The sequence below is a fragment of the Macaca nemestrina genome, unplaced genomic scaffold, assembly GCF_043159975.1.
Source record: "Macaca nemestrina isolate mMacNem1 unplaced genomic scaffold, mMacNem.hap1 Scaffold_80, whole genome shotgun sequence".
NCBI lineage: Eukaryota > Metazoa > Chordata > Mammalia > Primates > Cercopithecidae > Macaca > Macaca nemestrina.
In genome coordinates, this window is record NW_027257871.1 from 251,311 (window position 1) to 273,713 (window position 22,403).

The 22,403-nt window shown below is 44.2% G+C and overlaps 1 protein-coding gene across 3 annotated transcripts in view; it reads left to right on the top strand.

Annotated features, from left to right (window-relative positions):
• The first annotated feature begins 19,550 nt into the window (after positions 1-19,550).
• LOC139361641 (SH3 domain and tetratricopeptide repeat-containing protein 1-like) overlaps positions 19,551-22,403 on the top strand; it is a 46,122-nt gene continuing 43,269 nt past the window's right edge. Inside the window, exon 1 of one of the 3 annotated variants that reach the window (XM_071090336.1) lies at positions 19,551-19,687. The gene's annotated coding sequence lies outside the window, so the exon portion shown is untranslated. The remainder of the gene's footprint in view (positions 19,688-22,403) is intronic. The other 2 variants (XM_071090337.1, XM_071090338.1) reach the window with 2 other exon arrangements.

Sequence of the window (22,403 nt, forward strand, 5' to 3'; positions counted from 1 at the left end):
ATGTAAAAGTACCAACACAATAAAGCTAAAACAATATCCGTGGAAAAATTATTTGCTGTACATTATTTTAAAAAAATGATCTAAGTACTTTCCTCAAGAAGGTAAATGAATGAAATTTAAAAATTGCCTGAGAAAATCTGTGAAAGGAAATGAATATAGAGAAGCAGAATATAATTTAACTATAAACCACACAAATAGAATTTAAAAATAAGGCCGGGGGCAGTGGCTCATACCTGTAATCCAGCACTTCGGGAGGCGGAGGCAGGCGGATCACCTGAGGTCAGGAGTTTGAGACCAGCCTGACCAACATGGAGAAACCCTGTCTCTACTAAAAATGAAAAAAAAAAAAAAAAAAAACAAAAAAACAGGCGGGCGTGGTGGCACAAGCCTGTAATCCCAGCTACTAGGGAGGCTTAGGCAGGAGAATCGCTTGAACCTGGGAGGCAGAGGTTGCGGTGAGCTGAGATCATGCCATTGCACTGCAGCCTGGGCAACAAGAGCAAAACTCTGTCTCAAAGAAATAAAAAATAAAAATAAATTAAAAATAAGTGGCAGCCAACATGTCCCACATGATTTTCTGTGATGAAACAAATGCTCTGTATCTACATTGTCCAATGCAGTAACTACCACACATATGTAGTTACAGAATTTCTAGTTTGGCCACGAATTTGGCTATTACTACTAAGGATACGCCATTTAGTTATTTAATTATAATTAATTTACAGTTTATAGCCACATGTGACCAGTAGTTACTCTATTGGTCAATGCAGATCTAGAATCTTGGAGAAAGCAGTTAAAATAATGAGATATAGTCAAAACAAAAATGGTAAAGGCACACAAATAGTGAACACAGAATATGAGAATGTGAAGTAACAATTCACACAGTAAAATTTAATAATGAGATGCTGCCTTGATGGGACACATGTCTAATGATATTCAAGGCTTGTCTTGTTACAGGTAGAAGAGCAGGAGCAGGGCAGGAGAGGGCTCTTCCCCTACCCACTAGAAATGTCAGGTGATGGCCTGTTAATGATCACTTTGCCTCTCTAACAGTGATAATTAGGCAGCACCAGAGACAGGCCATTTCCTGGTGGTCTACACCTGTTAACATCAAAAATGTTAACTAAATGCAGACCCCAGGAAGAAGCAACTTCTTGGGCATGCATGTTAAGAGACAAAAATGGCAAAGTATAATCTTCCGGGGACACACTCCACTGGAAAAGGAAAGAAAGCCTCAGACGGACACGCATATAACTCCCTAAACACACCGTGCATGCCAATTCCAAAGGGTAAGGAAAGCACTGTGCATGCCGGAAACTCTCCCTAAAGGCAGAATCGTGGGAAAGAGGCAAGCCCATCCCAGGATCAAGGTTAAAGGCCCTTCTCTTTTCTCTCTTGGACCTTCAGGCATCCACTTGGGTCTCTTCCAAGAGAATTTTCCTTTCCTTTCTGTTCTAAAGCCTTTTTAAATAAACTTCCGCTCCTGCTCTGAAACTTAGTCTCTTTTTCCGCTGTATGCCCCTCAGTCGAATTCTTTCTTCTGAGGAGGCAAGGACTGAAGTTGCTTATGGACCCATGCAGATATGCTGCCAGTAACTCCAATCTCTTCTACTGGTAACAGTATCATTGTAAGGGAATGAGGCCAGTTCACATCTCAGTGCTCGGAGAACTCACCAAAAATAAAAAGTTGGAGGATGCTGTGAACTTATCTACCTTCCAAGGCAACTCCCACAAGCAAGCAGCAAGACTCTCTTCCCCCAAGGTCTTAAACTCTTCTGATGCTCCTTCTCTGGGAAAACGCATCCTCTGATTGGCTTCCCCTTATACAGGAAAAAACAATTAATAAACCTAATCAGCACTACATTCCAAGAGACATGCCCTGATTGCACAGATACTGAACCTAATCAAAACTGCATTCTGGAGACACACCCGGTTCAGTTTGATTGGATTTTTGAGACAGCTACTGAAAACCCCACATAAAGTTGGAAACCAAAAAGTTAAGGCTATGTTGAAGGAAAAATAGGAAGATTCATTCCTTTTTTCATTCATAAGTACTTTTTTTTTTTTTTTGAGATGGAGTCTTGCTCTGTTGCCCAGGCTAGAGCGCAGTGGTGAGATCTCGGCTCTCTGCAAGCTCCGCTTCCCGAGTTCACGCCATTCTCCTGCCTCAGCCTCCTGAGTAGCTGGGACTACAGGTGCCCGACACCACGTCCGGCTATTTTTTTGTATTTTTTTTAGTAGAGACGGGGTTTCACCCGTGTTAGCCAGGGTGGTCTCAATCTCCTGACCTCGTGATCCGCCTACCTCGGCCTCCCAAAGTGCTGGGATTACAGGCGTGGGCCACCGCATCCGGCCTCATAAGTACTTTTGAGTGTATTATATGTACTAGAAAGCATTCGCAGTCATGGGGTACAGCAAGAAACCAGACAAACTAGAGTCTTATGGAGACTCTATATTCTAAAATTATTTAGAAGTAAACTGGACTTGAAAACAAATGGAAAGTGAATAGATATAAAAAGTTTCAATGTTCATGATGACGTAAAAAAATAAAATATATTGCAGAAATGAAGTCAGGAAGTGTTAGGGGTCATATGGTACTTCTAAGGCCATTGGTATCCTCTGAAATTCAAGCAGGCTGAAGACATTTGCATAACTAAAAGGAAAGCAGATGCTAATAGAAGACAATGAAGAAAGGGCCTGAAAGGCATTTCAGAGACCTTGGCTGGTGGCAGCCCCTCCCTTCAAAGGTCTGGAGGCCTATAAGGGAAGACTGGTTTTGTGGGCTAGGCCTAGGGCTGCACCACCCCGGGCAAGCGCAGGACAGTGCTCACAGCATTCTACCTCCCAACCACTCCAGCTCCAGCCATGGCTAAAAAGGCCCCAGACACAGTTTGGGTCACTGCTTTGAGGGTGCAAGCCTTAAGCCTTGGCAATTTCCATGGGATATTAAACCTGCAGTTGCACAAAGTACAGGAGTGCGCTGCTGATAAACACATACCTGAGACTGGGCAATTTACAAAAGAAAGAAGTTTATTTGGACTTACAGTTCCACATGGCTGGGGGGAGGCAGAAGGCGAAAGGCATGTCTTACATCACTGCAGGCAAGTGAGAGAATGAGAGCCAAGCAAAACTGGTTTCACCTCATCAAACCATCAGAACTCCTAAGACTTATTCACGACCACAAGAACGATATGGGAGAAACTGCCCCCATGATTCAATTATTTCCCACTGGGTCCCCCACAACATGTGGGAATTGTGGGAGTACAATTTGAGGTGAGATTTGGGCGGGGACACAGAGCCAAACCATATCAGAAGCCTTCACCTGGATTTCAAAAGATGTATGGAAAAGCCTGTATGTCCAGTAGAAGCCTGCTGGGGTGGAGACCTCATGGCAAATGTCTACTACAGCAGTGCAGAGGGAGAATATGGGGTAGGAGCCCCCACAGAGTCCTCACTGGGGCACTGCCTAGTGGAGCTCTGAGAAGACGGCCACCATCCTCCAGACCCCAAAATGATAGATCCACTGATGGCTTTCACCCTAAGCCTGGAAAAGCTGCAGGCACTCAATGCCAGCCCTTGACAGCAGCCATGGGGCCTGACCCTTGTATCCAAAAGAAAATACCATAAAGACACGTGCACTCATATATTTATTATAGCATTATTTGCAATAGCAAAGACATGAATATTTTCTCTATCATTGGATAGAGAAAATGTAGTATATATACACCATGGAATACTATGCAACCATTTAAAAAATTATGTCCTTTGCACTAACATGGATGCAGCTAGAGGCCACTATTCTAAAATAATGCAGGAAGAAAAAACCAAATACCATATGTTCTTAGTTATAAGTAAGAACAAAGCGCTGATTATACATGGATGTAAAGATGGGAACAACGGATACTGGGAACTACAAGAAGGGGAAGGGAAGGTGGGGACCAAAACCTGAAAAACATATACACCATGAAATACTATGCTTTCTACCTGGGTTACAAGATCATTCATACTCCAAGCCTCAGCATCACACAATGTGCCAATGTAAAACCCTGCACATGCATTCACTGAATCTAAAATAAAAGTTGAAAATTTTTTTTAAATAGGTGAAGATCTGAATAGACATTTCCCAGAAGAAGAGATACAAACGGCCAACAAATACATGACAAAATTCTTACCACCTCTAATTGTCAGGGGGATGCAAATAAAAACCACCATGAAATGTCACCTGACACCTCTTACAATAGCTGTTATCGAAAAGATGAATAGCAAGTATTAGTGAGGATGTGGATAAAAGATAACCCTTGTATATTCGTGGTGGAAATACAAACTACTATGGCCATTTTGGATAATAGTATGAAGGTTTCTCAAAAAATTTTTAAATAAAACTACCTGCTGATGAGGCTGTTGAGATATAGGAACACTTTTACACTGTTGGTGGAATGTAAATTAGTTCAACCATTGTGGAAGACAGTATGGTGATTCCTCAAAGACCTAGAACCAGAAATATCACTTGACCCAGCAATCTCATTACTATGTATATACCCAAAGGAATATAAATCATTCTGTTATAAAGATACATGCACACACATGTTCATTGCAGCACTAGTCACAATAGCAAAGACATGGAATCAACCCAAATGTCCATCAATGATAGACTGGATAAAGAAAATGTGGTACATATACACCATGAAATACTATGTATGCAGCCATAAAAGGGAATGAGATCATGTCATTTGCAGGGACATAGATGGAGCTGGAAGCCATTATCCTCAGCAAACTAACCCGGGAATAGAAAATCAAACAGTGCATGTTCTCACAAGTGGAAGCAGAACAATGAGAACACATGGATACTGAGAGGGGAACAACACACACTGCGGCCTATTGGGAGGCAGGTGGAGGGAGAGTATCAGGATAAATGGTTAATACATATATGCATTGGAATATTATTCAGTGTTACATAATAATGAAACCCTGTCATTTGTGACAACATGGGTGGACTTTGAGGGCATTACGTTATATGAAATAGGCCAGCCACAGAATGACAATTACTATATGATTTCACTTGCATTTGAAATCTAAAATAAACAAACTCACAAAAGCAGAGAGTAGAATGGTGGCTGCCAGGGGCTGTGGTGCAGGGGAAATGTGTAGATGTGGTTAGAGCACAAAGTTTCAGATATACCATATAAGTAAGTTCTGGAGGTCTCATTTACAGCATGGTGCTTAAAGCTAAGAATACTCTATTGCATACTTAAAATTTGCTAAAAGGCTGGATTTTGTGTTCTTACCAAAATTTCTTACCAGTAATAATAATAATAATAATGGGAGGGACTTTGGGAGGTGAAGGATGTGTTTATAATCTTAAGGGTAGTGGTGTTCATGATGTATACTTATCCCCAGGCTCACTGAGATGCGTACCTTAAACATGGACAGCTTTTTAAATGTAATCATAGCTCAACAAATTGGGTTAAAAAAAAAAAAAAAGAGGGGGTTGGTTAAAAAATTTAAAAGGAGGGGTAGACGTTCCCTTGTTTTTCTCTCTTGGTTATTTTCTTTCCTGCTGCCTGGAATTAAAAAATGATAGGTGGGCATTTAGCAGCCAAACTGGAGCCTCTTCTAAAATGCAGCAGAGCAGACAGCTGGAAGGGGCCTGAGTCCCTAATGAATTTGGCAAGCATCTGTACCAGCCATGATATGTGTAACTATAGATTTAAGTGAGAAACAAATAAACTTCTGCCTTGTTTAAGCCACTTTGTTCAGACATTAATTTCATATGCGTATAGAGAATATATGTTCCTTACGAGTAGGAAAAATGTTTATGCCATATGGTTCATAATGGGTGTTCAGCAATGTAGGGTGATGCTGATTATGATGACAATGGTGACAAACAGCATGAAATAATAAGTAATGAAAAAAAGTAGTTTAATAGTTGTATATGGTTACTTTCTTTAAAGATCCTGATGCTAATATCATTCAATGTATTTGTATGCCGGTGGGAGTTTTATTAGATGTAGACTAAGAAAGTTTACATTATTTAATGAAAAATACTAGATCAATTTTAAAAAACAGTAAAAATATCATGAGATGGAACTAAGCATCTGTATTGCAAAGCAACTCTCCCAGTTGACTTTATGCATAGTAATGATTGAGAATCCCCTGATCTAGATCCAACAGATCTCAACCTTTATAGGTGCTATCAAGGAAGCACCTAAGGAAGACAATTTTCCTGACTATATCCATACCTCCAGTTAGTAATAGATCTAGAGATCTAGAACCCAAATCCAGACCTCCTGCTTCCATGTGCAGTGGTCTTTCGCTGTTCTGTTTTGTTCCACTTGGTGAAGAGGATTTGAGAATAAATGGCCGCATGATTCAACTCCCTCCTCTGCTCTGAGGAATATAGCCTTGTCCTAGCAAGCAAGAAGCTCATACAGTGGCGGAAGAGGCAAATATACATTCACTAATCTAACATACAAGGCAGTAAGCACTGTAACATCAACAAAGCACTTTGGGGTTTCAGACCAGGAGCAAGTGGGGTGATTAATTCTTAGCAGGGCTAGTAAAGTCTGGGAAGTGTTCACTAACAAAATGTCTGGTCATTAACGAAAGCAACTGGTTTCTCAACATAGTCTAATTTATTGTAACAATATAAATGGTTGTTTGTTCATAAACTTTCATCTTTTGCCAAAATGTTTGTAGCTTATGTTCCCATTGAACAAGGTTTTCTGGCCAAAACTGTGCACCCACATCAGTCCTCCCATAAAAGCAATTTTGCATGCATAGAACACCTCTATCTATGAATATTCCTAATGAGGTACAGAAAGGCTCTCATTATTCAAACAGAGACATTCCACTGGTGCTAGAGAGCCACAGACGGAAGTTTTCTCTGCCTCCTGGAAATGAAGCCAAACTTTCTTCTTTCTTCAGCCATGAGGATTCCTGTCCTCCTCTTCACCGTTTTCTTCTTTATGAGCCAGGTTCTACCAGGTAACAAAATAAACTTGGTAAGAATGGAGTGCCTAATACCTTACAGGGATTCAGTACTCAAAGAGAAATCACCATCATCTATGACCAGATAGGGGATCTCATAGGAAATCGGGAAGACACATCAGTCTCTGGCTCCCTGGTCAGGCCCAGTTCTGTCCAACCCATCTATATAGGCCCCACACACCCAGTGCCCACCAGGCTCCTGTCAGCCAGGAGGACCCGTGCTCATCCCCTGAAGCATCCCACAGGGACCTGCATTCCACAGGGACCCACATCTCGGGGCCAACCTCCATGGGGGCCTCTTGGTTGTGGTGGCAGGGGCGGGGGGGTAGTTGACCTCCAGCCCTCCCATCCTGGCCACTGTATTTTGTGGTGATCGTTCAGTCCTGGGAGCTTCCTGGGGACCCCGGAAGGAAGAGAACAGGGTGGTCATGGCAGCCTCAGCCCAGGCTCTGGGCCAGAAGTTGATAACGACCAATTGAGAGCAACCACTGAATTCGATCCTCTTACAGATACACGAGAAGTTGGCGAAGAACTGAATGTCGACCATTCTATGGTCATCCAGCATTTGAAGCCAATTGGAAAGCTGAAAAATCTTGATAAGTGAGTGCCTCATGAGCTGACCAAATATTTTAAAAAGCATCCTTTTGAAGTGTCATCTTCTCTTATTCTATGAAACAACAATGAACCATTTCTTGATCAGATTGTGACATGCCACGAAAAGTGGATTTCATACAACAGCCAGCTCAGTGGCTGGACTGAGAAGAAGCTCTAAACCACTTCCCAAAGTCAAACTTGCACCAAAAAAAGGTCACGGTCACTGTTTGGTGGTCAGCTGCCGGTCTTTTGATCCACTACAGTTTTTGAATCCTGGTGAAATCATTACATCTGAGAAGTATGCCGAGTTAATTGATGACATGCATGGAAAACTGCAGCACCTGGAGCTGGCACTGGTCAACATGAAGGGCCCAGCTCTCCACAATGCGTGACCACATGTCATACAACCAGGGCTTCAAAAGTTGAAGAAACTGGGCTATGAAGTTTTGTCTCATCTGCCATATTCACCTGACCTCTCGCCGACCAACTACCACTTCTTTAAGCATCTTGACAACTTTTTGCAGGGAAAACACTTACACAACCAGCAGGATGCAGAAAATGCTTTCCAAGAGTTCATCGAACCCTGAAAGCATGGAATAAACAAGTTTATTTCTCATTGGCAAAAATGTGCTCAATGTAATGGTTTCTTTTCTTTTAAAGACCAAGTCTCACTCTATCACCCAGGCCAGAGTGCAAAGGTGCAGTCTCAGCTCACTGTAACCTCTGCCTCCTGGGTTCAAGAGATTCTCCTGCCTCAACCTCTTGAGTAGCTGGGATTACAGGCACATGCCACCACACCCGGCTACTTTTTGTATTTTTAGTAAAGACGGGATTTCACCATGTTGGTCAGGCTGGTCTCAAACTCCTGACCTCCTGATTCACCCGCCTCAGCCTCCTAAAGTGCTGGGATTACAGGCATGAGCGACTGTGCCCAGTCCATTGTAATGGGTTCTATTTTGATTAATAAAGATGTGTTGAAGCCTAGTTATAAAAATTTAAAATTCATGGTCCAAAACCACAATTACTTTGGCACCAACCTAATAATAGAAGAATTAAAAGAGGCCTTTATATTAGAGAGCCCATGGATGATAAAATAATAAAGAATATTACAATCTCCATAATGCACAAACTTGGTAACTTAGACCAACTGGATGAATTAAAAGACACAATCTATTAATACTAAAACATAGGAGAAATAGGTAATCTAAATATATTGATATCTATTTTAAAAATGGAATCAATACTTACTAACCTCACAGAAAACCTATATATTCCAAAAATCTGACATTCTGTCATGTTATTCTAACTGGTGGGATTCGGGGATTTCCATTTTGATAAGAACATAGGTGAGTCGCACACACTTACTTTCAGTGCTCATTGGTCAGGAAACCTATGTCCTCTATAGGATACTGCAGAGCGATGCGTTTTGGAAAATTTAGGTAAGATAATATGATTTTCAGAGTTAAAGGAAGACAACCTGTTTTATGTACAGCAATTCCTCATAATATCACAGGGGATACCATATTTAAACTTTGGGGTATCCCCAGGTATAATTCTTATTTGAGCCACATGTGAATTTCAGATACGGAGGCTGCCGAACTTTGGTGGCTTTCAACAGATGTGGAAGTTAATTCACAATCCACTTTGTGGAGGCATAAAATTCAATGAGCACTCATTTAGCATTTTATTTTAATATTATTTTTGTAAACTTTGCATTTCCAATTAGGTGAAATTTTAAACCTGTTTCAGCTCTTATACACTTTTTTTTCCCCCCTGAGACAGAGTCTTGCCCTATCACCCAGGCTGGAGTGCAGTGGCATGGTCTTGACTCACTTCAACCTCCGCCTCCAAGGTTCAAGCAATTCTCCTGCATCAGCCTCCCAAGTGGCTGGGATTACAGGTGCCCACCACCATGCCCAGCTAATTTTTGTAGTTTTAGTAGAGATGTGGCTTCCCCATGTTGGTCAGGCTGGTCTTGAACCCCTGATCTTGTGATCTGCCTACCTCGGCCTCCCAGAGTGCTCAGATTAAAGGCCTGAGCCACCGTGCCTGGCCTCTTCACTCTTTTTAGGCAGAGGGGAGTAAGGGTTGCTTTAAGTTAGGAGGGACTCCCGTGTACCCAACCCATTTGTGTAAATTTCTTCCTTCAGAGTTCTGCAAATCAGCATCACCATTGTTAAAGGCCTTCCACATGGTAATAATTGTGCTACAGGGTTTTATGCACATGAAGTTTATGTTTGGCTGAATGAACCTCCTTGCTGTGGCACAAGGGGGGCATAGGCGTTTTCACCAATTATGAAGCAGGTTCACTGTGCAATGGCTACCAGCTTTTCTGAGTACAATGAGACCAAACACATTCATACATAAATTCCATGAAGTGAATTTATTACTTACAAATAGCAAACAAAAGACAACAGAAGCCTAGGATTCAATATGAACCGCTACCACAAGATCAGGAAGGCTACCCAGAGCAGATGGATGGAGTTTTGATGTAAACACTTCACTTGCACTACAACTGAGGGACCCCAGAAAGCAGCCCACCTTCGGTTTTCTCCAATGATGTGGTTTGCTGGACACAAGCGTTGAAGACCATTCTGTTTTGAGCAGGGACTATAACAGAGCCTGGGCTGTTCTGACCAATGTCACCTGATTATCAGGATATTGTCTTCCCAGCATATCATACAGTTATCTTGAGAACTACCAGTAAGAAAGGGAGGAAAATGGCCCTGCACCCTTAAAACTGAAGGATCAGGATATTTGTTGTGACAGAGTCACAGACAGTAGCGACAGAGTGTTCTTGTGAGCCATTCACTAGTTCTCTTGACTGGAGCATGGCACCTAACTGCCTTTCTCTTTCCTTTCAATGGAAACTGTTTCAGAATATTTTGAATACTTTGAGTTTCTACATCTACAGAGTTGAGGCACATGATTGCTGGCAGTGTAGACTCTCTGCATGGTTACAGGAAAGAGTTCAGGAGCCCACCAAGCCACATTGGAGGAGACCACCTAATCCTCCAGAGACTGTCATTCCATCTTCCTGGGGTTAGCTCCACATGCAGTAAGGCCATTGTGTCTAAGGCCGGCAAGACTTGCAGTCCGAAGATTTGACTTTTGACAAGCTGATAAGCAGCAGTGATAAGAAAAGCCCACACACTCGCTAGGAATTTTTCAATGAAAGCAGCTGAGACTCTTCTTCATATATTTTGATAGGGGCTAATATCAAACTCTTTCTTCGCATTTTCTTTACTCATCCATGACTGAAGCATGAGGCACCATAGATGTACACCTCATCAGGAGGGTGTAGGGGACAGCGGCAAGGGGAGCAGCAGCACAAGAAACAAACAAGGTCACTACTTCTGCCTACATAAAAACTATTGTCTTGGAGTATACAATAATTAATAATGTTCACATGGCTGCCCTAAGCATACAGAGATGGTGACCAGAGTAGATGCAGGGACTACAGAGATACAGCCTGATCCTTGCTAATTAGGACTTAAGTGTCGGCTTATGTGCTGCGCTTTTGTGCATTAATAAGCCAGGGCCTCAAAACTGCCTGCTAAGCACAGGCCAAATGTCATGCTGGGTGCAAGTAAACATTCATGTCTAGGAGATGAGAGCAGTTTAGTGTGGGAGAAGATGACAACACCTGAAGACCACAAAACACTGTGCAGACCAAAGGGAAGGCCCATCATCAGCTCACGGTTCTGACTCAGGCGGCTGCTGATGTGTTACGGAACCGTCAGCCGACAGCAGGTAGGTCAAGTTGAGCAGGTGTCCTTCATGAGGGCTGGTCCGTTCCATTTGTGTTGCCAATTGTTTCAACAGCATCTCACGCACCCCACTGGTGAGGAAGGAATGAGCACCCTACGTTTACTATCACCGTTAAACACATAACATCTATTACTAAACAGATAAGCCAGACATCAGTTATTAATTACATATAGGAGGATGGTGTAAGCTCCCACAGGCCCAAACAGGAATTAACTTGGAGTAGAGAGTGGTATAGCAGTGGTATAGCATTAAAAAAGTGAGGATGTTCTTTTTTTTCTTTTTTTGGGGGGATGGGGACAGAATCTCTCTCTGTCACCCTTGCTGGAGTGCAGTGGTGTGATCTTGGCTCACTGAAATCTCCGTCTTCTGGGTTCACACCATTCTCCTGCCTCAGCCTCTCTAGAAGCTGGGACTACAGGCACCCACCACCACACACGGCTAAATTTTTGTATTTTTAGTAGAGACGGGGTTTCACCGTGTTAGCCAGGATGGTCTCGATCTCCCGACCTCATGATTCAGCGGCCTCGGCCTCCCTAAGTGTTGGGATTACAGGCGTGATCCACCCACGCGGCCGAGGATGTTCCTTTGTTCCTAGAGGAGTATGTGATTGGTTTGTCTATTGGCTGGTAGGGAACTGAATCATGTGACACTGACTGGTAAGACTGTAATACTCTAAAATACAGTATATAAACTATCATATCATAATGGTGCAATACTATCTACTACAATAAGAAAGGCATTGATGAAAAGCCCAACGCTATCATATGTGACTGAGAGATTGAATGCTTCCTCCCTCAGATTGGTTACAACATATTGTCCTATCACAGTCCTCTCTCCTTCATTCAAAGTGAATGACCCAAATAATAGACAGAAATAATAAAGAATAAAGGGCAACAAATGCAAAGAACTCACGAGATGATACTCTACGGTAAAATTTATGTACTTAGGAATTAATACCAACTCATTATTAGCAAAAAATAAACATCTTTACATCAAGAGTAGTTTTTCCTTTAATAAAGAAAGGTGGAATGTGTATAATGAACAAGGGATAATCAAAATTTGCCAAATGAGGCTAGTAAGACAATCCCAACAATTCACAATCATTATTCACTGGTCCGTTAATCACAGGACAATACATAAAAGCGAAACTTACCTGACTGGGTGCAGTGGCTCATGTCTGTAATCCCAGCACATTGGGAGGCTGAGGTGGGCAAATCATGAGGCCACGAGTTCAAGACCAGCCTAGCCAACATGGTGAAACCCTGTCTCTACTAAAAATACAAAGAATTAGCTGGATGTAGTGGCAGGCACCTGTAGTCCCAGCTACAACAGAGGCTGAGGCAGGAGAATCACTTAAAACCAGGAGGCGGAGGTTGCAGTGAGCCGAGATTGCACCACTACACTCCACCTCGGCAACACAGTGAGACTCCATCTCAAAAAAAGGTAATAATGAAATAAAAAAAATTAAACTTACCTACACATTAGAAAAACATTAAAATTCAACCATGAATCCAGCACATTATCAAATGAATAGACAAAAATCCTACCAATAAACTTAATATCATTATCTATGAAACTCAAGTACTACTGCCTAAAGAGCAATTACAGAACTCTCACCTCAAGGTTTCCCTGCAAAACAAGGTGAATTTTATACTCATGACTCCTTAAGAATGAGCCACTGATAAAAACAATATACTTGTAACTTGTGTAACATTTCATACATTTTTTCAAGCACTGCACCGTAATTAATTTGCATCAGGCTTTCCAAATTAGAAAAGCTTCACTTATAGAACTTCTTTCCTGTGGGAGTTTTCACATGACTTTTCAAGTAAATGTGAAAACTGAAAATATTCTTGCAGTTTCTAAACTATTAGAGTTTTAATCCTGTGTACGTTCTTGTATTAACAAGGTCCAGGGAGCTACAGTGTGCATTTTCATATGTCCTTGAGTGGGTATGAGAGAAATGAAACATTCCCACTTTCTAAAAAAAAATAAATTTTTTTTCTAAAAAAAAATAAATTTCAAGTGACTCTTATTTGTTTTGATTGCTTGTTTTTAAGTTCATGACTTGATAAGATTCCTTCAGAGGACTTTATTTCCTCTTCTCAGTACAAATTATCTTATATCTTTCCCAGGTTTTTCAAAGTGATCTTCAATATTCTGGTCTTTCCATTTGTTTCCTAAAATGCAGACCCACAAAATTATCATGAATTATTACAAACTACAGAAACATTACTAGATTTAATGTTCTTTGTGGACAGTGCCCATGCCTGATTTAGTCACCAAATCATTCCCTTGCCACATTCCAAATCACAAATAGCACTGATGATAGGGAAATACTTCTGTAATTAGGTGAAATGTGTTGTCATTCTCACCTACAGAAGCCAGGTTCCTGCAGGTTTCCTGCATCACTTCTCTGTAGAGATTCTTCTGAGAAGAATCTAGCAAAACCCATTCCTCCTGGGTAAAGTTCACAGCCACATCCTCAAAAGCCATGGAGTCCTAGAACATTCCACACATGTGGATAGAAGGATGGGTGAGACTGACTGCACTGGGAATCTATACTCAATCCATAAGCTGTTTACATGTTTCTAAAATTTCCAAGCATTTTTTCTATGACTTGATTGTCACAACTCTTACTCTGTTCACACATACTCCCTCCCACACAGCAGTACTAATGCTGGAATTGAACTATTCAGAAAGGCAACAGCAAAGTAGAAACACCCATCTCATTAGAGAATCCAGGGAGTAAGATGTGCTGCTAGGAGTTACCTTTTAACTTCACTTTGTGCATTTTTAGTATCTGTCATAATAAAGTCCTACCTGATGTGCATAAGGGAGTTAATATTATCAGTCCTGAGACTACTTATTCTTAAAAATGCCTGCTCACAAAGTTCCACCTTTGTTTGTAATAGTAACTTACATTTTGAAAGGGATTCCACCAACCCAAGTAATAAGAATGACTCACTGCATCTAAATGGCTTATGCAATATATTTGCCAAAAGTTTTTCTGCCGAAGGTCTATTATTTTCACTGCAGTGGTGCTTAGGGAACCAGACACCAAAACACAGTCTGAACACTAAGTGTTCAATGAGTTTCCCTGGTAGACAATATTTTACATGTGCTGTCACTTGTTAACTGGGGAGTTGAGCCCATTCAATGTGATTATACCAAGAGAAAGTAGGCTTACTAAATTTAATTGAGTAGTAAATAAAACCAATAATTGATATTTAACAATACTAATACAACAATTTTTAAAATTTCTATTGCACAATGTCAAGGCAGAAAGGAATAAGAGGAAATATGACACATGTTTTTTAAAATGACATTAATGTCACCACTTCCAGATGCTATTCCTATGAAATCACATAAATTCCCCAATCAGGTTTTTTTTTAGGAAGGAAAAACTACTTTTTCATGCGTAGTAAAAATGACAAATGTCTAATGCTTTTTAGTCATCTAAACAAAGAGTGATGACTTGTCTAACATACTTCTAAGATTTTCAAACGACAATACTCAGGACAGCACAGTATTAGCAGAGAGACGAGCAAGCAGACCAAGGGGAAGAAAAGTCTTAATGACCCAGCATTTATAAGGAAAGTCGATGAATGATAGAGTAGGCACTGTAGAATAGAAAAAGAAATCACATGCACTTTAAAATATGAGGCAAACCAGGCTGGCATCTACTTGGGAAAATGCATTGCATTCTTCTCCATTCCATGATCCATAATCAACTTATTATATATTCAAATATGAAAGATAAAACCAGAACACTTTCAGAAGTCACAGGAAGATTTTTTTTTATGAAGGATTAGGCAGAATTTCTTTTATGTAAGAAAACAGTGATAAAGGAACAGACAAACTCAAACATATTAAAATTTAGGGAATAAAGAGAAAATAGAGTGGGCTGGGCATGGTGGCTCACGCCTGTAATCCCAGCACCTTGGGAGTATGAGACGGGTGATCACCTGAGGTCAGGAGGTTGAGACCAGCCTGACCAACATATCAAAACCCCGTCTTTTTGCTGTTTGTTTGTTTGTTTGTTTGTTTTTTGAGACGGAGTCTTGCATTGTCGCTTGGGCTGGGGTGCAGTGGCAGGATCTTGGCTCTCTGCAACCTCCACCTCCCGAGTTCAAGCAATTCTCTTGCCTCAGCCTCCCGAGTAGCTGGGATTACAGGTGCCTGCCACCAGGCTCAGCTAATTTTTTTGTATTTGTGGTAGAGACAGTTTTTCACCACGTTGACCAGGCTGCTCTGGAACTCCTGACCTCGTGATCCGCCCACCTTGGCCTCCCAAAGTGTTGGGATTACAGGCATGAGCCACCGTGCCAGGCCTAAAACCCCGTGTTTACTGAAAATACAAAAATTAGCTGGGTGTGGTGGTGGGTGCCTATAATCCCAGTTACTCGGGAGGCTGACACAGGAGAATCACTTGAACCCGGGAAGCAGAGGTTGCAGTAAGCAGAGATGGCGCCAGTGCACTCCAGTTGGGTTACAGAGCATGACAGTGTCTCCAAAAAAACAAAAAACAACACGAAAAACCCCCTCAGATATCCAGATAAGAGGATACAGATGTGTCCACTGTCATAAATTCTTCACCATGCTACAAGAGGGGAACTGACATTTTGGTGAATCTTTGTAAATCATCAATTTATCTGTCACACTTTTATTTCACCAGTAGCATTGACAAAGCTAAGTCCTACAATTCCATTTGAAATTACCCTTGAAAAGAACAGACCTTTAAAACTTACTACACTCACTCTGGGGAAGAAATAAATACGAATTTTTAGCAAATAAAATGCATCATTTTATCTTGCCTCTTTGGAAATAGTATATTTATCTTTCAAGCTGTACTGACAAAATGTATCTTACAGTCAATGAAAAACTGAAACTCAAATAAGAGGACAAGCCTTTTCAAGGTAACAAACTCAGGGAGAGGCAGTGCTGACTCCAATGCAGACCTTTCTAAGTGTCACGGCAGGCCATTCTATCCCTCGGGACACCCATCCTGTTCAGTAAAGCACTCAGTGACCACCTAGGAGGCACTGGCACTGCTCTTTGTCCTCCTGTGTGCCTTCAGAGCATTTTCATATTCAGGTTCTTGCACATCCTCTCTGGGGTGGGTTTTCCTCATCCTTTGGGACAGTTTTTCTCTCTTCACAAGTCTGAGACAATCTAGAGAGCAGAAATCATTTCTGCCTTTTCCTCTCAATATCAGCATCCCATTGGCAGACCGTCAATGTGTCTCCGAGGAATAAAACCTCCAGCTAGAGGAACAGCTTTAATGACCTAGCTTTAATGACGTTACGTTGTATGGTCCATTCATTTTAATGTCCTAAAATTTTAATAACCCTAAGGGGTCACCATTTTAGATGAAACTATACCAGGAGATTCCTCTAAGGCCAAGAGCATCCAGCTGCTCCCATGAGAGACTCTGTCCTTGGGGATGAGATGACCCCGGGGCTGATACTCACTAGACCCTCCAATAGACATGGCCACAGTGGGTATCCTGGGTCATTCCCAGACAGTTCTAAAATGCCAGGACTAGGAAAAGACAGGAGGGTGGCTGAGGACACAACACCCTGTAACGTTTTCACGGGGGGACCTCAACCTAAAGACATTTTGGTCATATGTACACTTAGGAAGGATGAAAAGAAGAGAGGCACAAAGATTTTTTTTTTAGAGTAGAGCGTCAGGTGATTTATTCTCCACTTTCCTCTCATGTAAAATGTTTGGAAACAAAAAAATATTTTGGCCAAGGTGGCTCACGCCTGTATTCCCAGCGCTTTAGGAGGCTGAGGCGGGTGATCAATTAAGGTCAAGAGTTTGAAACCAACCTAGCCACAATGGCAAAACCCTGTCTCTACTAAAAATACAAAAATTAGCTGGACATGGTGGTGGGCGCTTATAAGCCCAGCTACTTGGGAGGCTGAGGCAGGATAATCGCTTAAACCTGGGAGTCAGAGGTTGCAATGAGCTAAGACTGCGTCATTGCACTCCAGCCTGGTGACAGGGCGAGACTCCATCTCAAAAAAAAAAAAAAATATATATATATATATATATAAAATATACATTTAAAATTATTACATGTAGATAGTATTTGAAGTCATGGGTATATACTGACTGTAGGTAGAAACAAGAGAAGGCAAGGAATGTTTTTATATTTTATATTTATATATAATTATATAAAATTAATATACATAATTATAATGTAAATATATCATATAGGCTGCGCACAGTGGCGTACACCTGTAATCCCAGCAATTTGGGAGGCTGAGGTGGGCAGATCACCTGAGGTCAGGAGTTCGAGACTAGCCTGACCAACATGGAGAAACCCCATCTCTACTAAAGATACAAAAATTAGCCAGGCGTGGTAGTGCGTGCCTGTAATCCCAGCTACTCAGGAGACTGAGGGAGGAAAATCACTTGAACCTGGGAGGTGGAGGTTGCAGTGAGCCCAGATTGTGTCATTGCACTCCAGCCTGGGCAACAAGAGTTAAACATCATCTCAAAATAAATAAATAAATAAATAAATAAAACAAGAAATACATCTTTATGTCTAAATATATAATTATAATACATAAATGTGTATATATACATTTATTATAAATTTATTAATATATGAAATATATTTATTTCTGAGACAGGGTCTGGCTCTGTCACCCAGGCTGGAGTGCAGTGGCACTATCATAGCTCATTGGAGCCTTGAACAGATGGCTCAAGCGATCCTCCCATCTCAGCCTCCTGAGTGGCTAGGATTGCATGCACACATCACCATGCGTAGCTAATTTTAAAATTTTTTGTAGAGACAGGGTCTTCCTTTTTTGCCTAAGCTGGTCTTGAACTCCTGGGCTCAAGTGATCTTCCTGCCTCAGGCTTCCAATGTGTTAGACGTGGGCCACTGCATCTGGTCTAATGCATTTTTTAATTTGCGAGTATATATTATTTAAAATTTGAAGTACTGAATGTATTGAACAACTAACTTGCAGAATTCCTGAACAATAGACGGTCAGCTGTCATGTCCTGGTTCAAATCGTCCCAGCAAACCAAGGCTAGAAACCTTTCAGCCAACTTCCACTTATGTCTCCCGGGGCAGGACAATGTCACTTGGCCAATCCCCACTAAGAGGAACTCTGGAAGGGCAAGAAACTATTCTGTTCTCTATAATGGAACGTGACCAGGGAGAAGGCAGTTGGGAGGGCCAGCTGGGCCCTTCAACCAGCAGCGTCCACCGTCGACCAACTGCCCTACAGCTACAATGTGCTGGGCATTTGGGGCACTGTTATGGGCAAGAGTTTCCATTTTTCTTCTCATGGGACCTTCATGCTAGTGGCAAGAGACAATTTTTTTTTTTTTTTTTTTTTGAGACAGAGTTTTGTTCTTGTCACTCAGGCTGGAGTGCAATGGTGTAATCTCAGCTCACTGCAATCTCTGCCTCCTGGATTCAAGCAATTCTCCTGCCTCAGCCTTCCGAGTAGCTGGGATTACAGGATTGCACCACCATGTCTAGCTAATTTTTGTATTTTTAGCAGAGATGGGGTTTCATCTTGTTGGCCAGGCTAGTTTCGAACTCCTGGCCTCAAGTAATCCACCTGCCTCGGCCCCACAAACTGCTGGGATTACAGGTGCGAGCCACCACGCCCGGCCCTACTTCACTCCTAACGCCCACCATCCGTGCTTCCAAATGTTTGCTGAATGACAAGGTGAACGAGTGAATGGGACTACGTGAGTTCAGTCAGCAGGCAATCCTATTCCTTGGACCTCAGTTTCCCTTTTTGTAAAGCAAGCCTGTCTCTCGCTCTCTGCCCTAAAAGCCTGAGTTCTGGGCTTGAGATGAGCGCGTCCTGTAGAGCAGACTCCAGGTGGACGTTGAGCTGGGTCTTCTAGGAGGCCAGGATCCGGCCAGCTTTTGGGTCCGGTCCTCCCGCGGGACCCCGCACGCCCAGTCCCAGCACCGCCCCGCCCAACCTCCCTTTGTTCCTCCAGGCCCCGCCCTCTCCGCGCAGCTGCCTCCCATTGGCCGGGGGGCGGGTCCTGGGCGCCCGGCTCCGCTGGGGGCGGGGCGGCGGGCGGCGGGCGGCGGGCGGCGGGCGGCGGGCGGCGGGCGGCGCCGTGTGCACCTGCTTGGTGTGTTTCCCGGCCTCAGCCTTGCGCCAGCTGCAGCTCCTTGATCCGAGCCGGATCCTGAGCGGGGAACACGGGCTGAAGCGGCGGCGGCGGCCCCGCCCCGGGGCTCCGTTGTTGAGGCTGCAGTGGCTCTGTCGGCTGCTCAGCTGCGCTTCAGTCGGCCCAGGCGCCGCGGCGAGGAGCGAGCGCTGCGAGGCGGCAGCCTGAGGTGAGACGGCACGACGGGCGACGGGGTCTCCGGACCGGGCGGGGGTCTCTGCCCCGGGCGTGGCGGCTCCGAGCTGGGCTCCGCAGGGTCCGAGGTCGGGATCCGGGGTCCTTGCGCCAGGGCTTTGTCTCGGCCTTGGGCGGCACTGGGGGCTTCGCGCCTGCTGCGGTACCGCGTGGGCCCGCGGGGGAGTCCCGGTCGCCCTGCGGGTGGGGCCGGTCCCTACTGCTCCCCGGCTCCCCGCGTCTGCCGCGGAGGGGACTGCATGGACCCGGGCCCTGGCTTCTGCCCGGTTCCCCGCAGCGTGGCTGGTCCCCGCGTGCGGCAGAGGGGGCCCTGCGTGGGCCCACTCGTGAGGCGGGGTCCGGGTCACCGCGAGTGGGAGACTCCGCCGCCCTCCCCGCCCTCCCTATCAGCGAGGATGCTTCGCTAGACTCACCAAGGGGACTGCTCGGACCCTCGGACGAGGGAGTCCGTGACTCTGGGTGGGGGCTCTTTCCCGGCCCCGCATGACGGCTTCCTGTTTTGTCACCTATATAGGTGGCTGCGTGGACCCGCGCGCGTGGGTCATGGCCGCCCTGATAGTGGTGCTGTGCGCCGCCCCGTGGCTCGTCTGGGTCGACTCCGCCTGGGACGCGCGTGTAGTGGGGGTTCGTGCGCGGGGGGCGCGGTCGGTGGGGGCGCACTGCCCCCGCCCCATGGTTTATCCTCTCACTTGCCTGGCGGGAGGAAGCGAGAGGCGCGGGCCCGGAGCTGTCGCGCAGTGGCCGCACCGACCTCTGCCCTGGCTGGCGGGTCCCAGGGGGCGAGGGGCCGTCACCGCGCGTCCCACCGCGGGTCCCACCGCCGCACTTCCTGCTCTGGCCCCGGGCTGGGCTCTGATTGGAGGGAGCAGGGCCCTTCTGCCCGGCACTTCTTGATTTCTTCCGTTAGTAATGGGAAGAAAAAAAAATCTGGAAAGCCAGATTGAACTTTGTAGCTCTTAGCGCTTGGAGAGTGGAAGAAACTATCCCAAGAATTTGGCGGGCTGGAAAATGCGTTTCAAGCAGGAGCGTCCACACCCACGGAATGAGGCCAAGGCAGTTACAGTTAGAGGTCAGACTTATGAGGGGAGAGCGAGGGTGAGGTCCGTGGTTCGGGAGACTCCGACCTCAGCTTGATGGGAAGACCTGATGCTGCCCCTCAGAGGCTGTATTTCTCAGCCACCGAGGAAAGTGGAATCACTCCTTAGTGAATGCTTTCATCAAACTTTTGAAAAACCTGTAATGTCCCAGGAAGCGAAATCGAACTGGACAGTTTTCCCCTTTTAAGAGTGTTAAACGTCCCGGAGACAAACAGCAGAAGGCTCAAGGAGTCCAAATACTCAACCTGAAGTTCTTTCTGAACAAGAGATGGTGTATAAGTAACAGGCATAGGAGACAAAACTGAACTAATCACCACAGCTGTGGCTCCTAGCCCTGTAGCGTGTCATGCAGGCCCTTTTGCCTTCTCTGCCCTCCGCTGTCCCAGACCCCAAGGCTACTGCGCACCTCCAGTCATCAGCTCCTGCCGACCCATTGCTATGAACTCTGTTTCGGTGGCTCCCTTCTCTCTGAAGTTTTGCTTGTTCTCCTGAAGTCCTGGTCTTTAAGAGCTTATGATTTGCAGGGACAGATTGGCTTTGGGCAGTACATAGTTAACTGTAGCACAGCTTGAAAAATGCTGTGATAGAAGTGCGCAAGCAGTTTGTACATACGGGTAAATGCGAGGTCCTTTTTCAATACCATGAATCCAAGTATTCATGCTATTTTAAATCTGCAATTCTTTGACTCTCCAGAGGGTTTTTAGATTAATTTTTTTTCTATTACTTCCTAGTGTTTGTAGCATAGTTCAGAGTACTTGATTAAAACTTACCAGGTCGGCCGGGCGCCTTGGCTCACGCCTGTAATCCGAGGACTTTGGGAGGTCTAGGCACGTGAATCACTTGAGGTCAGGAGTTGGAGACCAACCTGGCCAACATGGTGAAACCCTGTCTCTACTGAAAATACAAAAATTAGTTGGGCGTGGTGGTGGGCGCCTGTAATCGCAGCTCCTCAGGAGGCTGAGGCAGGAGAATAGCTTGAACCCAGGAGGCGGCGGTTGCAGTGAGTGAAATGGCTGCACTGCACTCCTGCCTGGGCCATAGAGTGAGACTTCCTCTCAAAACAAAAACAAAAACAATGTACTGGGTCTACCTCTGGCTCTGGAATTTTCCTGGAAGGCCTTCACTTCTGGGCTTCATTTTTCTCACTTTTGAGGATCGTAAACTACATAATTTCCAAGAATTTTTGCTCTACATCTTTAATTCTTTCAAGCAAATATAGCAGAGAAAAATTCTCTTCCTCGCAACGGTGTAAGGAAGTCTCTCACAGAAGGAGACACAAGGGTATGGAGAAGAATTTTTTGTTTTTTTTTTTTTTGGGTGACGGAGTTTTGCTCTGTTGCCCAGGCTGGAGTACAGTGGCAGGATCTAGGCTCACTGCAAGCTCCACCTCCTGGGTTCACTCCATTCTCCTACCTCAGCCTCCCAAACAGCTGGGACTATAGGCGCCTGCCACCACGCTTGGCTATTTTTTTTGTATTTTTAGTAGAAACAGGATTTCACTGTGCTAGGCAGGATAGTCTCCATCTCCTGACTTCGTGATCTGCCCGCCTCAGCCTTCCAGAGTGCTGGGGATTACAGGTGTGAGCCACTGCC